The following is an 18,210-nucleotide window of genomic DNA, read 5'->3' on the forward strand; positions in this document are numbered from 1 at the left end:
TCTATTTTGCAGGGCATATCAAATTTTCTGAACATCAACCACAGTCAGGGAGCACAAGGCCCTGTGTTGACAGGTTGAATGGAGGTTGGGACATTTTGCCTCCGGCTACATTGTGATACTGCAACTGCTTCATGGTCTTATTTGCCAAAAAACAGATGAATAAATTAGATTGTTTTTGCATAGTCTAAGATCAATGGAGCATTCCATGCTAACAAATACAATTTGATGCCCTATATTTTATTATTAATTTACTATTTCATAATGTTTTATTCATAATATTTAATAGTTGAAGTGTCTTCTTCAGTTTAAGTCATTAAGCATGGCTCTATGATGTTTAATTACAAAATATTAAACATTAATTAAAGGCATGTTCAATCAGGGTAAAACAGGCCCAAAACTGCTATTGCAGACAGGCTTTACACTGAATTTAAAACAGACCTAACGCCTAATTATAAAAAAATTTTAAAGGAAAAATCAGACTCTTACTTCAAAAACTGCATCTTGTCTGATCAGGGCCTATAAGAACAGTAATTGCATTTGGGTTTACACTTACAAGGACTATAATTAACACCCTGCAGCTGTATTCTTCCGCAAAACAATACAGTTCAAGTCAGTTGCCCGACTCGTATGAGGTTGCCATGACCTTTGGCCACTGAATAAATTCCCTACAGGCAGATGAGATATCATGTTCAAAAGGCCCAAAACATTTGTGTGACCCTTGCCCACCCACATATAACCAGTTTATCCTCTAAGAGAAGATTTGTGCAAATTTTAAAAGATTCTATAGAGGCGTTTTTGAAACAACACATTCACAAGGCAAAAGAAAGGGTCAGGTGTCAGTGAGGTTGACCTCCACATTCTAATCCAAGTCCAAGTGAATGTTTGTCCCAGATGTAATGAAATCCCCTCTGGGTGTTCCCAATGTATCATGTTCAAAAGAACATGAGCTCACCTTTGACCTTCAATCACCAAAGTCTAATCACTTCTTCTTTGAGTCTTAGTGCAATTTTCACCAAATTGTATATCTTGTTCATAAGAATTGGACGGATGGAAAAACAGATTGAATGCATATACAGACAGACAACATGAAAAAACTGAATGCCTGCTGCCGCTGAGACATAAGAACACTTAAACACAGCTCAAAATATTAAAGGGATAGTTCACCCAAAAATTAAAATTGATTCATTATCTACTCTCCAATATGCTGATGGAGGGGTGGGTGAGTGTCTGACACTTTTGGAGTTTCAGGGGTAAACAGTGTTGCAGCCAAATCCAATACAATTAACTAAACTTCTTCAAACGTAATAAAACAACTGAAAGAAAAACATAACATGCCTCCATCCTGCTCCTGTGGTGTCATCCAAGTGTCCTTAAACCCCAACATTCAAATTCGACTCGAAACAGAGTCATTTACACCATGTTTTAAACCTGAATGTCCTCTGTTGTCCTCCTCCTATAGTTACTGCTGCTGTACCTGTGAGATCTCGCAAAACGAGATCAGCTAGTTACTGCTGCAGTAACTAGCACGAGGACGACAGTGGACATGTATTTACGAATTTGAATAACACATCCAGTCTGTAGGGGGAGCCCGAGTATAGCCGATATCAAATATTGCAGTGTGTCACTTTAATAGACTAGGATTGCTAAAATCATAAGCAAAATGTTATACCACAATCTCACTGATGTACTCTCGGTTGCCCCACAGTGCAATTTGGGTACCGGGTGCAGTCATATATGGATGACTGAGCTGTATTATTTACTCAATAGATAACACACTACTGAATCAAATCATTATATAACACTTTCATTTAATTACCACCATAATTGCTGCTGTATAACATCACATTGTAATTTAAAACACATTAATTAAAATGCAGTTCATCGACTGTGTGCGGGGTATAAGTAGCTCTGAGCGGAGAAACACAAACACGTGATGGTATTTTACATCAGCCTGGTGTTGGATGTGAATGACTCAGTCATGGTACCCACAATGGGGCATTATGTGTAATGGCATGGTGCTTTTGGATTAGAGGCTGCAGATGGAAACACACACACACACACACACACACACACCACACACACACACACACACACACACACACACACACACACACACACACACACACACACACACACACACACACACACACACACACACTGCAGAGATTTAATCAACTGAAGAAGAAGGCCTTTGCACAGTGTGAAGTCAGTTGCAGGAGACAGTAAATGGTAAAAATCAGGCTCCGTACACAAGTAAGTGACATTCTTACTTTAACCTCCCACTCCAGATGACAGTGAGTGAAATGTTATTATTATGTTTCCATCCTGTTTTTCTTTGACTGTCGAAGTTAATGTACTGCACAGGTAGGATTACAGAAATCACAAATAATTTCCACCTATTTTGGTGCAAATATGTGGAAACCTGTGTCCACCTAACCAGAACCTATGACCAGAAAAGTGATAAACAAAGCACACTAAAGCTTTCTGTTTATAAAATATCCTTGTGCAACAACAGAAAAGGATTTTGTTTATATTAAGGCTGGGCAATTAACCGAAAATGTATCGAAACTGACATTTATAACCTCTAACCGAATTAATCCTGTTCATGTCGGTTAATACCAATGCGTGCATGCAGGAACTGTCAGGTTTCCACTTTGTTCATTTTGCAGTGGCAGCCCGGGTACCTGCTGTATTACCCTGCTGCAAGTCCTCCCTGCACTCCTCCACTGATCTGCGCTCACTTTACACGATAACAATAAACACCAACACTAATAATGAGTTATTAGGACATGTACAGGACTTGAAGTCTACTTTGTGTGTGTTTGATTTGCTCTAGAGTTAATAAGACACATATTTAAACGAACAAAAAAAAATCAAACATTCCGGATGTAATGTGATGCACACAGCCAGGACATCAGGGTTAAAGTGTCTCGATGACTGAAGAGCACACGCACACACACACACACACACACACACACACACACACACACACACACACACACACACACACACACACACTAGGGTGAAGTAGAGAGGAATTCTAGCCACAGATTATGACACAACAGTATTTTATCTTCATATTGACTTGAATTCCTATCGCCCAACCCTAGTGTATGTGTTTAAGTTAATTTGCACAAACTATAAAGCTGCATTACTGTCTATTACACTACATTGCACTGATGTTTTCTTGAACATATTTATATTATATTATTTTCTTACATTGATATATTGTTTAACTCTTAAAAAAAACACGGTATTCATAGTGGAAGGCAAAGAAAGAATTTCATTGTACAGTGACAGTACATAGGACAATACATGCTTGGAACTTGAACTTGGATGCCTGACTCTGTATGTATAGAATGTGCTACATATTATGATCATTTATTTGCAATTAACAGGTTTTGGTTAAACATAAAGCGACTCATTTTATCCACATTTTATCCAATCAGAAAATAATTGAACAAAAATCATTATTATTTTTTCTATATTTTCTAAAAGATCTAACAGACATGTAAGTGTACTGGTGCCACGCACACATTTCACTGTCACATGCAACAGAGTCAGAGTGACAGGTACACAGAGTAAAGAGTGAAAGACAACTTCTCGTGTGAGAGAGAACTGTAAAGCATGCCACTTGTGGGTATGGGCACAAGTGCATCTGACACTTAGAAGTCTGACTGTCTGCATGGACAGTAAAAACGTTACGGACGATAGCACGAGCCAGCAGGCGGCAAATAGTGCTGCACATAGCTATATAATGCAGTAATGAAGCAAAACACCAAGTTAGAGATCTCTCATGTAATTATGAGAAGGGGCAGAGCATTTTTTTTTTGGAGATTATGAAACAGTGACAGTACAAAGTAGAATATGGTGGGCCACCACAGTCTAGATAATTAATTAATGGCAAGATAAGGAATTAGTGTTGGTGGTTTTAGTTTTGGCGATCTTGTTTTATAGATGGTGAATCATATTGTTCCTTTTTATTTGGTACCACTACATTGTCCAAAAGTAGCCCACATTCGTTGAACATTTCTTAAATTTGTGTTAATAAATCACCTTCACTTCTGCTCTGACTCTCTATACACATATACATGGTAGAGAACCTGCCAAGCTCTGCTAACAAGTGGTGCCGCCATGGCTCTAGAGAATCTGCACTCACTGCATGCAGAGCAGAGACAGAGCCAGACACTCTCCTCAAGTCTTTCCACTGTTGGTGTGTGAAGGAACGTAGGTGTTTTCACAACGGTTTTCATTCAGCACATACACCTGGTTTTTGCATGTGTGTTTTCTCAGAGATGAAGTTAATTTACCATTTAATCAATAATCACCCACTTGGTGTGGAGGGCACCAGCTGTTCACTCTGTTGTGTTATGTTATTTGATCTGTGGGCAACAGTTGTTAGTCTTTAATATTTGTGTAAAAAGAACGTTTGATCCATTGGCAATCAGGGGTTCAAATGTGGCCATTATTTGCAAAGAGAGTTTCTATGAATCTCTTCAAAGCTTGGTATACAATATAATATTATATCCTATGGATTGAAGGGCTACAGTTAATATACTACTTGTTTTAAATGTCAGTCTTTTTCTCTGGAGTACAACCATAATTCAACCTTCGGGTCACATTGGAAGCGTGAGCTGCGAGTGTGCATCGCGGAACATCAGGCGTTTCATTTCATCAACCATGTTATCATGGTAGATAATCTTCCCCGGGCGCGTTTACTTTACTTCAGAGCGTCCCGTGCGGGAAGGTACTCTTTAACCGTGTTCATCCACTCCCGGCTTTATTATATGGACTTCCCCTTGCTGTATATTGCGGTATATACAATAACCGTCTTTTTATTCCAAAAGTCATAGAGAAAGCAAGGGGAAATCCATATAATAAAGCCGTGAAGGGCGGGAGTGGATGAACCCGGTTAAAGAGTACCCGCCCGCACGGATGGCTGTGAAGTAAAGCGAACATGCCCGCAAATCCAAGAGCAGGGGAGAAATCGGAGAACAGACGATTCACGAGCGCACAGAAAGCAGCCCAAGTGCGGAGAAGGGCTGAAGCTGGAGCGCAGGAAATCCGTGTGCGAGCAACAATATATCTGAGTCTCAACTGTGACGTGCTGCCCATGTGGCTGAGGCATTAACGCTCACTCCACTCTCTTGCTCTGATTCTTTGACTGGAATCTTAACCATATTTACCAGCCCAAGAAAAAAATATATTCAAGCAGCTAAGATCACTTGGTGAAGGTTCGGGAAACATCTGGGGACGACCGAGATGTTTAGCTGGTAACGTTTGCTGATGATTAGAGGTTGTAAGGTAGGTGCACCTCCTCTGCCACAGTGTTTGGCTACAGCAACAGCCCTCACATAAATAGAAAACAAAAAAACTCCTCCCTGCCCCACCCCAGCCAATGCACAATTTCCTTGCAAGCCAGTACACAAAGCAAATTTGGCCCCAGAAAGTTGATGGCTTGATGCATTTGCTCTGGAACCGTCGCTGGATCGTTGGTCATCTGAGTGACAGCGAACGTCAGAAGTGCTGTCATTCTGTCCTATTAGTCGGTCAAGACTCAAAGGCAGTTTTTTCATCCTGTACACCATTACCCTTTGACAACACAGGCAGCTGCACAGATAATCAATTGTGTGCTGTGGCACATAGACAAATGACTGCTCATGTAGCTGAATATTTGAATTGAATATTTACATGGAAGCTCATGAAAACCGTTAAAGTGTATCACACACTGGTGTTGTATGAAGAAGGGGAACTGATTATTTAAGAAGGTAGTCTTATATCCTATTCTACTATGGCAGTCTGTAAAACTACATCACGTTAATTAGTGATTGACAGGCCATATCCACAAGTACATATCTGAGCGCCATGAAATAACAGTCTCACATACAGCATATGCATGTTCACAAAGAGAGGCAGCCAAGGGAGACACAAAACGCGAGGCAACAAGAGGAAACAAGCAAACGCGTCGACCCGCTGGAACGCAACCGGCACCACTGAAGCTTGCTGAAACTGAGTGACATGTGTTTACCTTTTTCGTTCTTTCCTCCATACTCAAATTGCTCCATGGTTGGAAACAGTAAGAGCTCCCCAAAGCACAGAGGCTGAATATGTGCATTTTTATTTTCCATAACCGTCTCTCCTGACAGGCACGAGCGCACCTATTTCAGAGGGTTTTTTGGGGGGATATGTTTTATACAGGCGGTCATGTCAAGTCTTGCCCACCGTGTTGCATTTGATTGGCAAAATGCATGTGTAAAATAAAAGAAGTGGAACAGTGGAAAGTTTTCTTGCAGCACTTGTTGGTAATGTTTGGTTCTCTGTTTACAGAATTTAAAGGTAACCTTTTTGCTACCAATTTATTTTCACTGAAACACATTTTGAATAAAACACATTTCACCTTTTTAACCATTTGACATCAAATATGTGTCTATTTTAGTCAAAAATGCCTAAAAATGTAAAGTTATGACTGTAACCAAGGCCTCGGAGAGAGACTTTGTCTCGCCCAATCGCACACAACCTTGATGAACGTTCCCCTGCATACAATGACTGAAAGGTGTCAGAAGTTACTAAAAGCTGTCGCCAGCATGGTTAAAGGGGAGTTTTGATTTTTTTTTTTTTTTAAAGTGAGTGAAGTCTCCGGGAGAAGAGGAAAGGTAGATATGGGGAAGAGGAGAAGAGAAGGATGAGAGGAACAGACTGATTCGTGAAACCCTACAGCTGCCCTCAAGCTAAAATCCATAACTGTTCTGCCGTGCGTTTGGCTGTCATAGCGCTCAGTCATACAGTCGCAGACATGAGCACACTCATGCACGGGTGGCCATGTGCACACAGTTTAACTGCACACATCCACCAACTTCTACAGTCACACACATGTAGATAGATGCAATTACATTAACTTATAAAATCACATATGTAAAAATATATCAAATCTAATAGTGTTACAGATCAAACAATGAACTAGAGCACAATGAAGATCATGCCAAAAAATAAATATTAAACACTCACTAAACAATCTCACACACTAACTCATGTGCATTAACACATATCATGCATATTTGATATGCAAACATGCAAGTGCTGACAAAGACAACTGAACAATATTAACATGAGCATATTTGCACTGAATAAACTGCAATGCTACTTTTACTGTTCATTGTACGTGTGTGTGTGTGTGTGTGTGTGTGTGTGTAGGCGCGCGCACGCTGTTGGTCAGTGTTTCTGCTGTCACTCCACGGTCTACTTGTGGCCTTCCAAACGCCTCAGGCCATGCCTCCAGCCAATCAAAGTTAAAAGTCCTCACCATGACAACTGCAGCAGTGGCGCACTCCTCTGTCTCATCACCCTAGCGACCACCCTGGATTTGTATTTCTTTTATATAAAAAAAGACCTAGCACCTGTGGGACATTATGTTTGTGGCATCAATGAAAGTACATTTGAGTTAACGTTCATTTCTTTAGAGTGTGTGTTTATATGGGGTCAGAGTGAAAGAAAAGAGGAGAGTTTGCTTACATGTACTGAATGGATCAGATGACAGGTAAAGCTCCTTACTGCATACCAAATCAAAGTTTGAAGAGAAAAACTGAGGACGTGCACGGCATGCGTATGACTGTTCGTCGTCCAAAACAGCCGAGACATTTGGAGATGGAGTGATTAAAGGATGAAAGAAGAGGGGATGAAAGGAAGGGAGAGAGCTTGTCAGATCAAGGGGATGCTGTGATTGGATAATGAGGCATTCGAAGTCAACATGGGTGCGATTTTAGCGCCTTCGCGTGTCTGCAAAACTTTGAATTTTCACACTCTGTTCCCATTTAAAGACCGAATTATGGAAATGTAGCAGGGATTCAAACCGTCATGACATGAGGTTTACCTTTTCTTTAAATTTACTTTTTATTTAAAAAAAAAAGCTGGGGCAACTAATGCCAGTCAGACAACTTCTAACTCGAGCTGCAAGTGATGATGATTTCTATGATTGAATAACTTGTGATTTGATTGTTTAGTCTACAAAATATTATAAAAAAATGTGAAAACAACTAGATCATAGTTTTCCAGTTCAAACTTGTATCCTCAAATTTTGTCTTTAGCAACAGGCAGCAGTTTTATAGCAGAACACCTCTAAACACCCACCAAACACAACCTGCCCATCATCTAGCGGCAGACAGCCCAAGCCAGTCCACTAACTGCCTGACACAACACAAGTAAGGTTGTGTTTTATCAAATGAGTCGTACATGGGAAGAGGGAACATAACATCTTGACAGAGACTTTCAGTATTTCAGTTTTTTGTATTTTTTTACCCTCACTCATCTATTTTTATACTCTTTGACGATTGGTGATAAACTACAGTATGAATCACAAATGATAAAATCATCCTCAAAATAAGCTTCAGCATCTACAGCGGCTCCTGAACGTTTTTACACCCCGTCCCTTATTAGCATTTATTAGCATTGTTTTGTATCCATGTGCAGTCAGCAACACAGCTCTAGACATTTTTATTAAGTTTATGAAAGATCTACTGAAATGTTGTTCAGGTATTCAGACCCATTATTCGGTTCTTCATCGAAGGCCCTTTGGCAGAACTTACAACCTCTAGTCTCCTTGGGTAAGTCTCGACAGGCTTTGAATGCCTGGATTTGGGCAGTCTATCTCTTTCTTGCTGGCAGATCCTTTCAAACTCCAACAGATTGGATGGGAAGTGTTTGTGAAGAGACATCTTGGGCTTGAGCTGGCACACTCAAAGACAGACAGAGACTTATGTCTGATCTACTGAGCGAGCCACATGGCTTTCATAGCACTGCCATTCAAGCCAGTAGCCAGTCAGATTTACCTTTAGCCTCAGCGTATCCGAAGGTTCGGCTTTTAAGGTTATTCCAATTAAAAGGTCGAAATACCTGATGAGGCCAAGGTACAACTGAAGATTATTATTTCCATTATAACAACCAGTCTGACAGAGCTTAAATATGATGGTTACACAACTGTTCCTGGTCTCTCTCCCCTCTCTGCCATGACCTCTCCTCTCTTCCCCATTTTTCTCCGCTCACTCCAACCGGTCAAGGCAGACACTGAGTCTGGTTCTCCCCGAGGTTTCTTACAGTTAATGAGGGAGTTTTTTCTCTCCCCAGTCGCCAAAGTGTTTGCTCATTGTGGGAACTGATGGATTTCTCTATAAATGTTCAGGTCTCGGTCTCAATATGTGCTTAAAATTGTACTGAATTGAATACTATTGATTATATATTAGTTTTATTCATACATTCTTTGCCATGGATTATGTGAAGCACTTTGTAACCTTGCTATACAAATAAAGTTATTATGTTATTATGTTACTTGTCCTAAAGCTTCTCCAGCATTGTCTTGGCTGTGTTTCATGCCATTGTTTTGCTCAGGTCTTGTTATTAACCCCTTCCCACAATTCTAAACCAGTTTCCTTGTCCCTGCTGCTAAGAGGGATCCCTGAGCACAATGCCACCTCCACCACGATGCTTCGGCGTAGGATTTATATAATCCAGCAGTGTCTGGTGTTAGAAGTTCTGCCCATGAGAGAGTTAAGTCATATATATTTTACTCAAAGTGGCTTCCGTTCCTGCCTCTCAACCATAAAGGCCTGATTGATGAAGTGCTGCTGTGATGGAAGCGAATGTGGATTGATTGTAAAAATTAAAAAAAAATACTTTATCCACTCAAATTGTAGTTTTCTGCAACACAATAAAGTCTGCAAAATGTGAAGCGACCTGATTTTATTCTGACACCACTGCATATCAATGAATGAAAGCATCACTGTGACATTTGTCACTAATTCTGACTGACTTGAGTTCCATACAAAACAATACAAGTGTCGTTTTCCGCTTAATGTTTAATATTGAAAATATGTTTAAGGAGTTGTCACATCATGATCATCACGTTAGGTGTATTGTTTGAGGTATGAACAAGTGAGCGATGTGAGGTGTTGAATGGCTGAACTAAGAAATAAAAGTGTTGTTCACCAGTGAGGAGAGCTCCATAGCCAAAGGTTACGGATTCAGTCAGTCTGGGTTGTCCAATGAAAGTGTCAGATTAGAATCAGCAGTTGGAGACCCCTGAGTCAACTGACATCCTCCTCCAGCCATTGTTTGTATAGTTCAAACAATCATGTGGCCAGTTTACTCTATGATGTGAACATCATTGTCACCCTGAACCCTACTGAAAGTGTTGCATTATAGCATAAATAATGGACTATATATAAAGATGGACAACATAGTGACTCCCTAAAACTGAAGCCAATTCGTCTTTATCGCCCCCTGTTAGCTGGCTGCAGTATAGGTCATAAAACCTGCCTCTTCCATATTAGTGGATGGGACAGGGAGCACACTGAAAAGTAATTGTTTAGGAAATGTTTTCTGTCATTTACATTAGTTATTATGTCTGATGTCTGTTAAAGTGTCCATTCTTCCAGTAAGTTTGATTTAATTTGAATTCGCTATTTTATGTCAAAGAAATGTGGAGAAACGTAACGATGGTCAAGTGCATTTCAGTGGGACCTTGATACCACGTCTCCATCCACCGATTGTCACTGTGTAGACTCCGGCTCCAAGATGGCAGCGTCTGTATTCAGGTTATTTGGGCTTCATTTCAGATGGTTGGGAACGACCCAAATACTGAACACTGACACCTGCGACCACAGAGCGCTGCCCTGCACACAACTGTAAACCCGGCAAAGCTGACTGATGCAGCTGTGAACTTGTTGAAGAGTGCAGTTCTAGTTCCTCCTCACCCATATGGACCTCATTCAGGTTGTGGAATATGGCGAGCTTTGACTGCATGGTTGAGGAGTGACTGCACAAATTTACAACTGAAAGAAGTTGTTTCCATCTTATCAAACAGGGATCATCTCTCTTCAGAGAAAAAAATAGTGTAGTTTGTTCCCAGCATGTTCTTTAAACGACTTAACGTTCATGTTGTATAACAAGCCAACTTCCATTCTGTTTTAAGTGCTGTATTTTTTATCAAATGTGGTCAAACCGAGTTATCAGACTTGCTATAGAAAGCATGTGGCGGAGCAGCATGAGGCTGTGACACTGTAGCTCACCAGCTGGAAGGAAATCATCTGTAAACTAAATGTTGTTTACTTTTAAGCCGCTGGAAGGTGCAAGCCAAGGTTTAGTAACCACGCCTTGAAAAACATGAGTTCCGTGTTCCAGCTCAGTGCATCTTGACTACTTCCACAAAGTATGAGGCTGCAGAGGCTGAAAGGAAAATACAGCGAGTGAGGAAGGAAGGAGGGGAGAAAGCTGATAGATGATAGCTTCCATTGCAGCCAGATCACAGCGTTTATGCTGATGTAAACAAGAATAATGACTCTGTTGTGGGAGTACAAAAGATGAAGGCCCAGTCATTCATCCTCCATTCAGCTGCAATAAAAGAGCCACGGCATAACTTTCAACTACATTTGCAAAAACATAACAAAACTAGCATTTTTTGACTCCTCTTAAACAAGCATCGCCTTCCTGCTGCGCCCCCCAGCCCCCCCCGCCCACCACTGGCCCGTGATGTTACAAATCCTGACACAACCACCGCCCGCCGAGGTTTTCCAAATTATTTACCACTACAAATGCAATCTCTGGCACTGATTGTCATTTCGCCGCAGCCCAACGAGAAATTAAATGGAAATGTCAAATGGTAAACAGTCGCTGAACAATACTAACACACTCCCTTACACACACACGCAGTACAGTACAACCTCATGCATGGTGCCCCTCATGCAATATGAATTTCCATTTGTTTAGCTCGCTCGGCGCCGTGTCCCAGGAGAAGTTTTGAAGCGGCTAATGTTTTATTGATGGAAGGCGGGAATTCACCTGGACTCTGCAGTTTCTTTTTGACACGAGCACGCCTCTCGGACGGATATGCAACAGTGGGATACATTTTCTGTGTTTAACAACATCAAAGCGAGGACGCCTAATTCCTGTTGCTCAGGGTAAATGTGTTTGTCCCTGCCTGAAGGAATGTAGTTATTGCTTAGTTATTTCTCTATTTTCCTCTATCTGTTTTTTGTGTGTTCCTCGCCTCCCTCTTTCCACCCTCTGGCACCTGCAGTCATTTACCTGCGTTCTGTTTCTCTACCCCACGCCACCGCGCCCCACCCAACCCCCTCCATCTCCTCTCATTGCCTATCTCCCCCCCCCCTCTGTCTCCAGCAGCCGTGCGTGCATCCCAGCAATGGGATATTGCTTTTCTAATCTTGCTGACACCGGATAGTATTTATGTATTGTTTTTCGATATCCATTCCTCATGCCTACATGGGCCCTGGGTTTAGCCTGGACACAAAAAAAGCCTGACAAAAACACACGTACACCCCCCCACCTCCTGTCCCGAGGAGCTGTGTGTTATTACCGTGCTTGCCAAATTTTCTCCTCCACCTATTTTTTATTTTTCTTCGTGGAGGGCAAATAAGGGACAGGGAGTTGGGTACACAGACTCCATGAAATGAAAGTTTGGGTGAAATAGGAATTATAGCCAAGAGCAGCCGTGGTATAGAGGCGGTTCACATGGCAGCGCAAGGCCTCAACAACAGCATGATTGGAGCTCGGAGACTAGTACACAGAAAGCTCCAGCTCCCTGTGCTGTGGTCTGCTTCCAGGGTTTGGATTTCTTTTAAGCCTCGCTCTCCTTCGCGCTCTCCCTCTCTTTCTGTCCGTCTGTCTTTCTGCCGAAGGCCATTGTGAGTCCTCTCGCAGTGTCTGTCAGCACAGTTTGCCAGTGTCCCCGTAGACCTCTCACCCCTCTTCCCTCTCGCTCCTTCTTCCGCACAGTCCCAACACCCTCCTCGCCCTCCATTTCAGTCCCTTGGGCTCTGACCCTGGCCAAATGTCTGACAGCTCGCTAAACAGAATGGCCTCGTGATCGGCATGGAGATAAACATAGGCACGCAAACACACACACACACACACAAGTGCAGATGCCGAATAAGGCGAGTAGACAAACAGTATGTGTAGTGGGAGGCAATCCTGTTTGCTGGAGTGTATGTTCTTTGATTAGGTGCTTTTTAAGTTTGGAGTGGTTCTCCAAAGCTGCAGCACTTGGTTGGTTATTGATCCTAAAAAAAACCACATTGTTTCTGAAAGAACGAGACGATCTGAATGACATCACTGTGCATGTGTCCTTGATCCACTTTGCATTCTTTGCGAGACTTGTGTGTGCCATGATGCCATTGTGTAAACAACACAAACTCCTGCTTGACAAAATGCTGTTTTGTCTCGCACACACAAAAACAGGGAGCAGGCACAAGCTAAATGATCCATAAACTATGATTTATGAGACGAGGGGGGAATGTCAGAAGTAGGATGTGAAATATTCAGCAGTCGTTCCATATTCAAGGCAGACTTAGAGGTGCACGGCTCCGCTACAAAGCAGCTGGTTATACACACACTGATGCACTCTATCACCCTGGAGATCGAAGCGTGCATGTTGGCTTGTCAAACACTGGCTGGGAGGAAGGACTCATATGTTACTACTGCATTATAGCCGGCGTCATCAGTTTTTACACAAGTTTAATCACCCTTGTCCAGCCGCGTGTAGGTTATGCAGGTTTTGAGGCAAAAATGTGTGACAGGCAAACTCGCACATGCATACAAAAACACACAAGGAAATAGACAAGCGAAAATCCGCTGCACACATGTTTATGCAGGCTACACACACACACGCACGCGCACACGCACACGCACACAGTGTCACACATGTTCAGCCACATCGTTTGATGAAATTGAAGTGAAGGCTGGTAACCATGTTTTTAAATTGTATTAAGTATTGAAGAGTCGGCTCCTCTGTGGGATTAGAGGCATTCCACAATCTTTTACTTTTATACGCTCAACTGCCAAGTCTGATTTTCTCTGCAGCTCTACTAGATACTGACAGAGATACACCAGCTCAAACACACTTACACACTAAAAACACACTTTCATGGCCCTTTGCCTGTGTGTGTGTTTTTCTCTCATGGTAATGCAATTCTTTTTTAATCTTTTTCCATACATTTATCAAAAAGAAAAAAAGAAACCCTAAATAAATACTGCTTGGTAGTGGTTGTTGAAACTAACTGTTGTGCTGTATCTCTGATCAGATTTCATTCAGTACACTTACATGTGCACTGTGTGCACAATATACACACATTGTGCATGCAGTCCCAAATCCAACGTCATTATGTACTCATCAGAAATGACAACCGCAACATGAATGTCCTTTGACTTGCTCAACAACTGTTTATCCAGTCTAAAGGATGTGTCGACTGTTACATTGTGTGTTCTATTTAAGCGGTGGACGGTTAAGAAAAACAAAAACACAGACATGAAATAATCAATAATGAATAATCAACAAGAATATGAGAGGTGACTTTCAGCTTGATCAGAGGCTCATTAATGACCCAAGCAGAAGTGTTGATATATTCTTCACCTTCCCATGATTCATGAATACAAAAGTACTAGTAAGTTTGGAATGCTATGTATGTAATGACTTGAAATCCGTGTTTCTTGCAGTTTGATGACGAGCCATCCCCCAGGCTACTTCAAAAATATACACAAGAGGCTAACTGACTCACTTAAACACCAGACTTGCATCGCTTGGAGAAATCAGCAGAGTCTCCAAGGAAGTGAACTTGAGTAGGCAACAAGTGAGTCGTGCTTGTTTTATATTAACATTCTATAGCTACAGCTTTATTTGTTGTTTTTCTGCCTTCATGCCTCACCTCTGAAAACTTGTAAGTTTATTTTGTTTACCTTTGCCAAGAAGGTTATATTTTCACATCTGTGAAGAAATGTGAAGTCTTCATTGGCATTACCATCTTTCTCCGGAGCCAGAGAGAAGATGTTTGAACACCTACTCGTACGTCTACGGAGAACAACACTACCAGCCTCCACATCACCATGGATAAGCATCTCACCTCATGTCAGGCAAACCGACCCATGTAGGGAAAATGAAGGTGTCACCCACAGTTAGCGAGTTGAGAGCCAGACAGCTCAACCAGCCAGTAGCACTCTAACTCTGAGTATCAGGCTTAAACAATGCTGACCTGTTTGATGTGGCAGAGACTCGACCACAGCAGTTGGCCGCTGAGCAGCAGAGTCTAACATCAGTTACTATCCTGGTGCCAAGTTGTTCTCAGCCAGGCTGCAGCCATCAGAACCGAACATATGCAGGATTTACTCAACCTTCAACTGTGTGTGTTCGGAGAGTCTCAGTTACTAAAGACTGAACCAAAGACATTGTGCATATGTCATGACCAAGTTACAAATGAGACTTACTGAATTGATTTACATAGGATTTTTGGAAGGATTGGAGCATGACCCAAGGAAGAAGCCATAACATTTTGGAGCAGATAAACGGGCTTTACTTTCTTTAACATAGTAAGATAGGGTGCGAGCCTTGGCAGAGGTGCGTGCTCTCCAAGCACCCTAATACCAGATGTTTTAATTCAACTGTGTGAATGACTTCAAGGGTAAAAAGCTAAAATAAAGGCAACATAATATAAGGTTTGATGTGTCTTTGTTTATTAGAAATAATTTCTATTATTTGTTTTGACAATTATTCCACGTAGATAGCTTGACATGTAAGGTAGTGGAATATACTAAAAAGTGTAACTCAAAGCACTGTTATTTGTTTAATGCCTTAATGAACTATTTTTGAAGTTTTAAGTTTACTTTGGCCGGTGCGGAGCTATATGAAGTTATAGAAACTGGAAATGTGTTGAAATCACCTCTGTGGGAGTTCGTTCATTCTCTGGACTTTGGGCTGTGAGGCCACGTTCAGCTACTGCACCGCTCTGACCTGAGAGTGAGCCTGGTCTTCAGGTGAACCTTTGGTCAGCATGAACGCCTGACCCAGTCTCCAAACAGCACAGTGTGGTACGTGTTGTCCGTTCATCACACCCTCTCATGCACAGTTAAACAGCAAAATTAGTGCCGAGAGCTGCATCTGTTTTAAATTGTCTTTTATTTCTGTCATTGAAAAACAATTAGCATTATGTCTTGCCCCTCTCATAATAATTCTAATGGTGACACGAGAAGTAATTTCTGCAGCAATTTTCTCTAATTTTATTAAAAGAAGTTTCATTGTAAAAACAAGTATGTAATGATTGTTCCTTAATAAACCCAAAGAGCCCCCTGTTTGTCTAATTTAACGGTCTGTCTGAGCCTACAGGCATACACCAACAGTCCATTGTCAAGTGTATTGGAAGAGCCATAAGTGGAAGTGATGCATTGACTGTGGATGTGCCAGGTAATCTGAATTTATGGCCAGGAAGAGGAGATCAATCTCAAATCCTGAGAGTGAAAAGCACTGGTGTGACTCAGCCTCTCTGTTGAGCATCTCATTGCCACGCTACATGCACACTCATAAACATAATGCAGGGGGGAAAGTAGCCTGTCCAAACTAAACTTGGCTCAACAGCATTGCCTTCCAGCTTAAAGATAGGGTTGGCAAGATATCCCGATAGCCATCAATAAATAAAGTCGTCTAGAAAAAAATAAATGACAAAAATACCCTTGCAGGACTTTAAAGCTGCTTTCAGACATGCCCTGAACTCCGGATAATCTCCTTACATTGTCCAGAGGAGAGAGAATGTCCCAACCAGAGTTTCTCCTTCCAAAGTTAAAACTCCAGAGAATATTTGAGTGAGGTCATGTGAGAACACAGGAGCCATACACGGAGAAGACACCAATGAAGATGGTGATGGTGACTTTGCCTCAGTTGCATATTTTCAAAGTGTTGCCCGCTCTCCAGGATTGCCAACCTTACCTCTCAGTGTCCAAAGCAAGTGCAGGAGTGTCTTAACATGTATAAACAGTCTCTCAGTGACAAAGAAAAAAAGCCAACAAATCTTTCCACAAGTTCCACTTAACCAGCTGTCGCCAGTCTGCTCTGAAAGAGGTGGCCGCTTGAAAAAGTCAAAGTGATTCAGGGAATGATCTTAGTGCATCCCATAATACATACCATGCAACACAGGGACCACAAGACTATTGGTATATGTTTAAGAAATGTATTATGTTGCTTCAGTGGTCATATCAGTTCAGTTTTATACATCATGATATGAAATCATTCCAGATAAAAACACAACTGATGTGTTAATTCTTTTCAGGACACGATCTGGATACATTCCATCTGCTGCTCCTTCAAAATAATAAATAATAAATAGGCACGAAACGTTGCAGATCGAACAAATAAATATGCAGCCCCACCACTTGACTCTGATTTCTCAATGTCCTTAAATCCTCATTGGTTTACTGTTTACACTTTGATGAATGCCAGACATTACTGATAGAAGGACGGGACCGCTTTAAGGGAGCAGGTTCTCATTTTTTCATTATATGCAACTTGTAAAGTTTGCAAAGTTTGATAATTGGTCATCAGGGATATCTTGAGAATTCTGAAGGTCTCTGCCGTTTATTTTCCAAACCAAAACTGTCCACGTTTAATAATAAATGTTATTAATATGATGTTTGCAGAAATTCAGAACTTTTCTATGTGCGTTGTGTTTTTACGTGTTAGTCGTGTGCATGCGGATCAAAATTCACAAGCATGAGTCAGTTATTTAAAGATTCCGCAGCCAGCCGTGCTTTGGACATGCGGCTGTAGAGTGATATGACTTGTCATACTTGGCATTCGAGACGCTCCTTGGAGTCAGCGTGGGTCAGACGTGTCTAACATAAAGGCTTAGGCTGATCTGTAGAATTTCTGTGAAATCCATGACCTGGTATCTGCCTCCACGTCTCTTCATTAAACGAAGGCTGGTGCAGAGGGGCTTCTGGTTTTGTTGGCATCAGTCCTGACCTGTACAGCCACCCCATTCCCTTTTTCTCAAGTACCGCTGAAGGGAAGAACAGGGGTTGGGCAGAACTGCTACAGGGGTGCTCAGACCATGACTACGGAGCGAGCGTCCACAAAGATTGAGGGGCTGCGGGTCATCCATTAAACGGAAGGTCGGCTGTTCAATCCCCGGCTACTTGTCGAGGTGTCCTTGGGCTATCCTTGGGATACTGAACCCCAAAATCACTAATGCATTTGAGTGTGTCAGCACAGTATGTACTGTGTGAATGGGACCTGTATTGTAAAGCATATACCAGATCAAAATGGTCCCAATGCACATGTATCAGTGATGGAATTAACATACGCACTAGCATCCCGGTTATCATACTTATACCAGTTGTGATCATATTCTGGATATGGTGTTTACATGGAACGTTGCGAAATCTGGT

This window comes from Hippoglossus stenolepis, chromosome 2 (genome assembly GCF_022539355.2).
Source record: "Hippoglossus stenolepis isolate QCI-W04-F060 chromosome 2, HSTE1.2, whole genome shotgun sequence".
Taxonomy (NCBI): Eukaryota; Metazoa; Chordata; class Actinopteri; order Pleuronectiformes; family Pleuronectidae; genus Hippoglossus; species Hippoglossus stenolepis.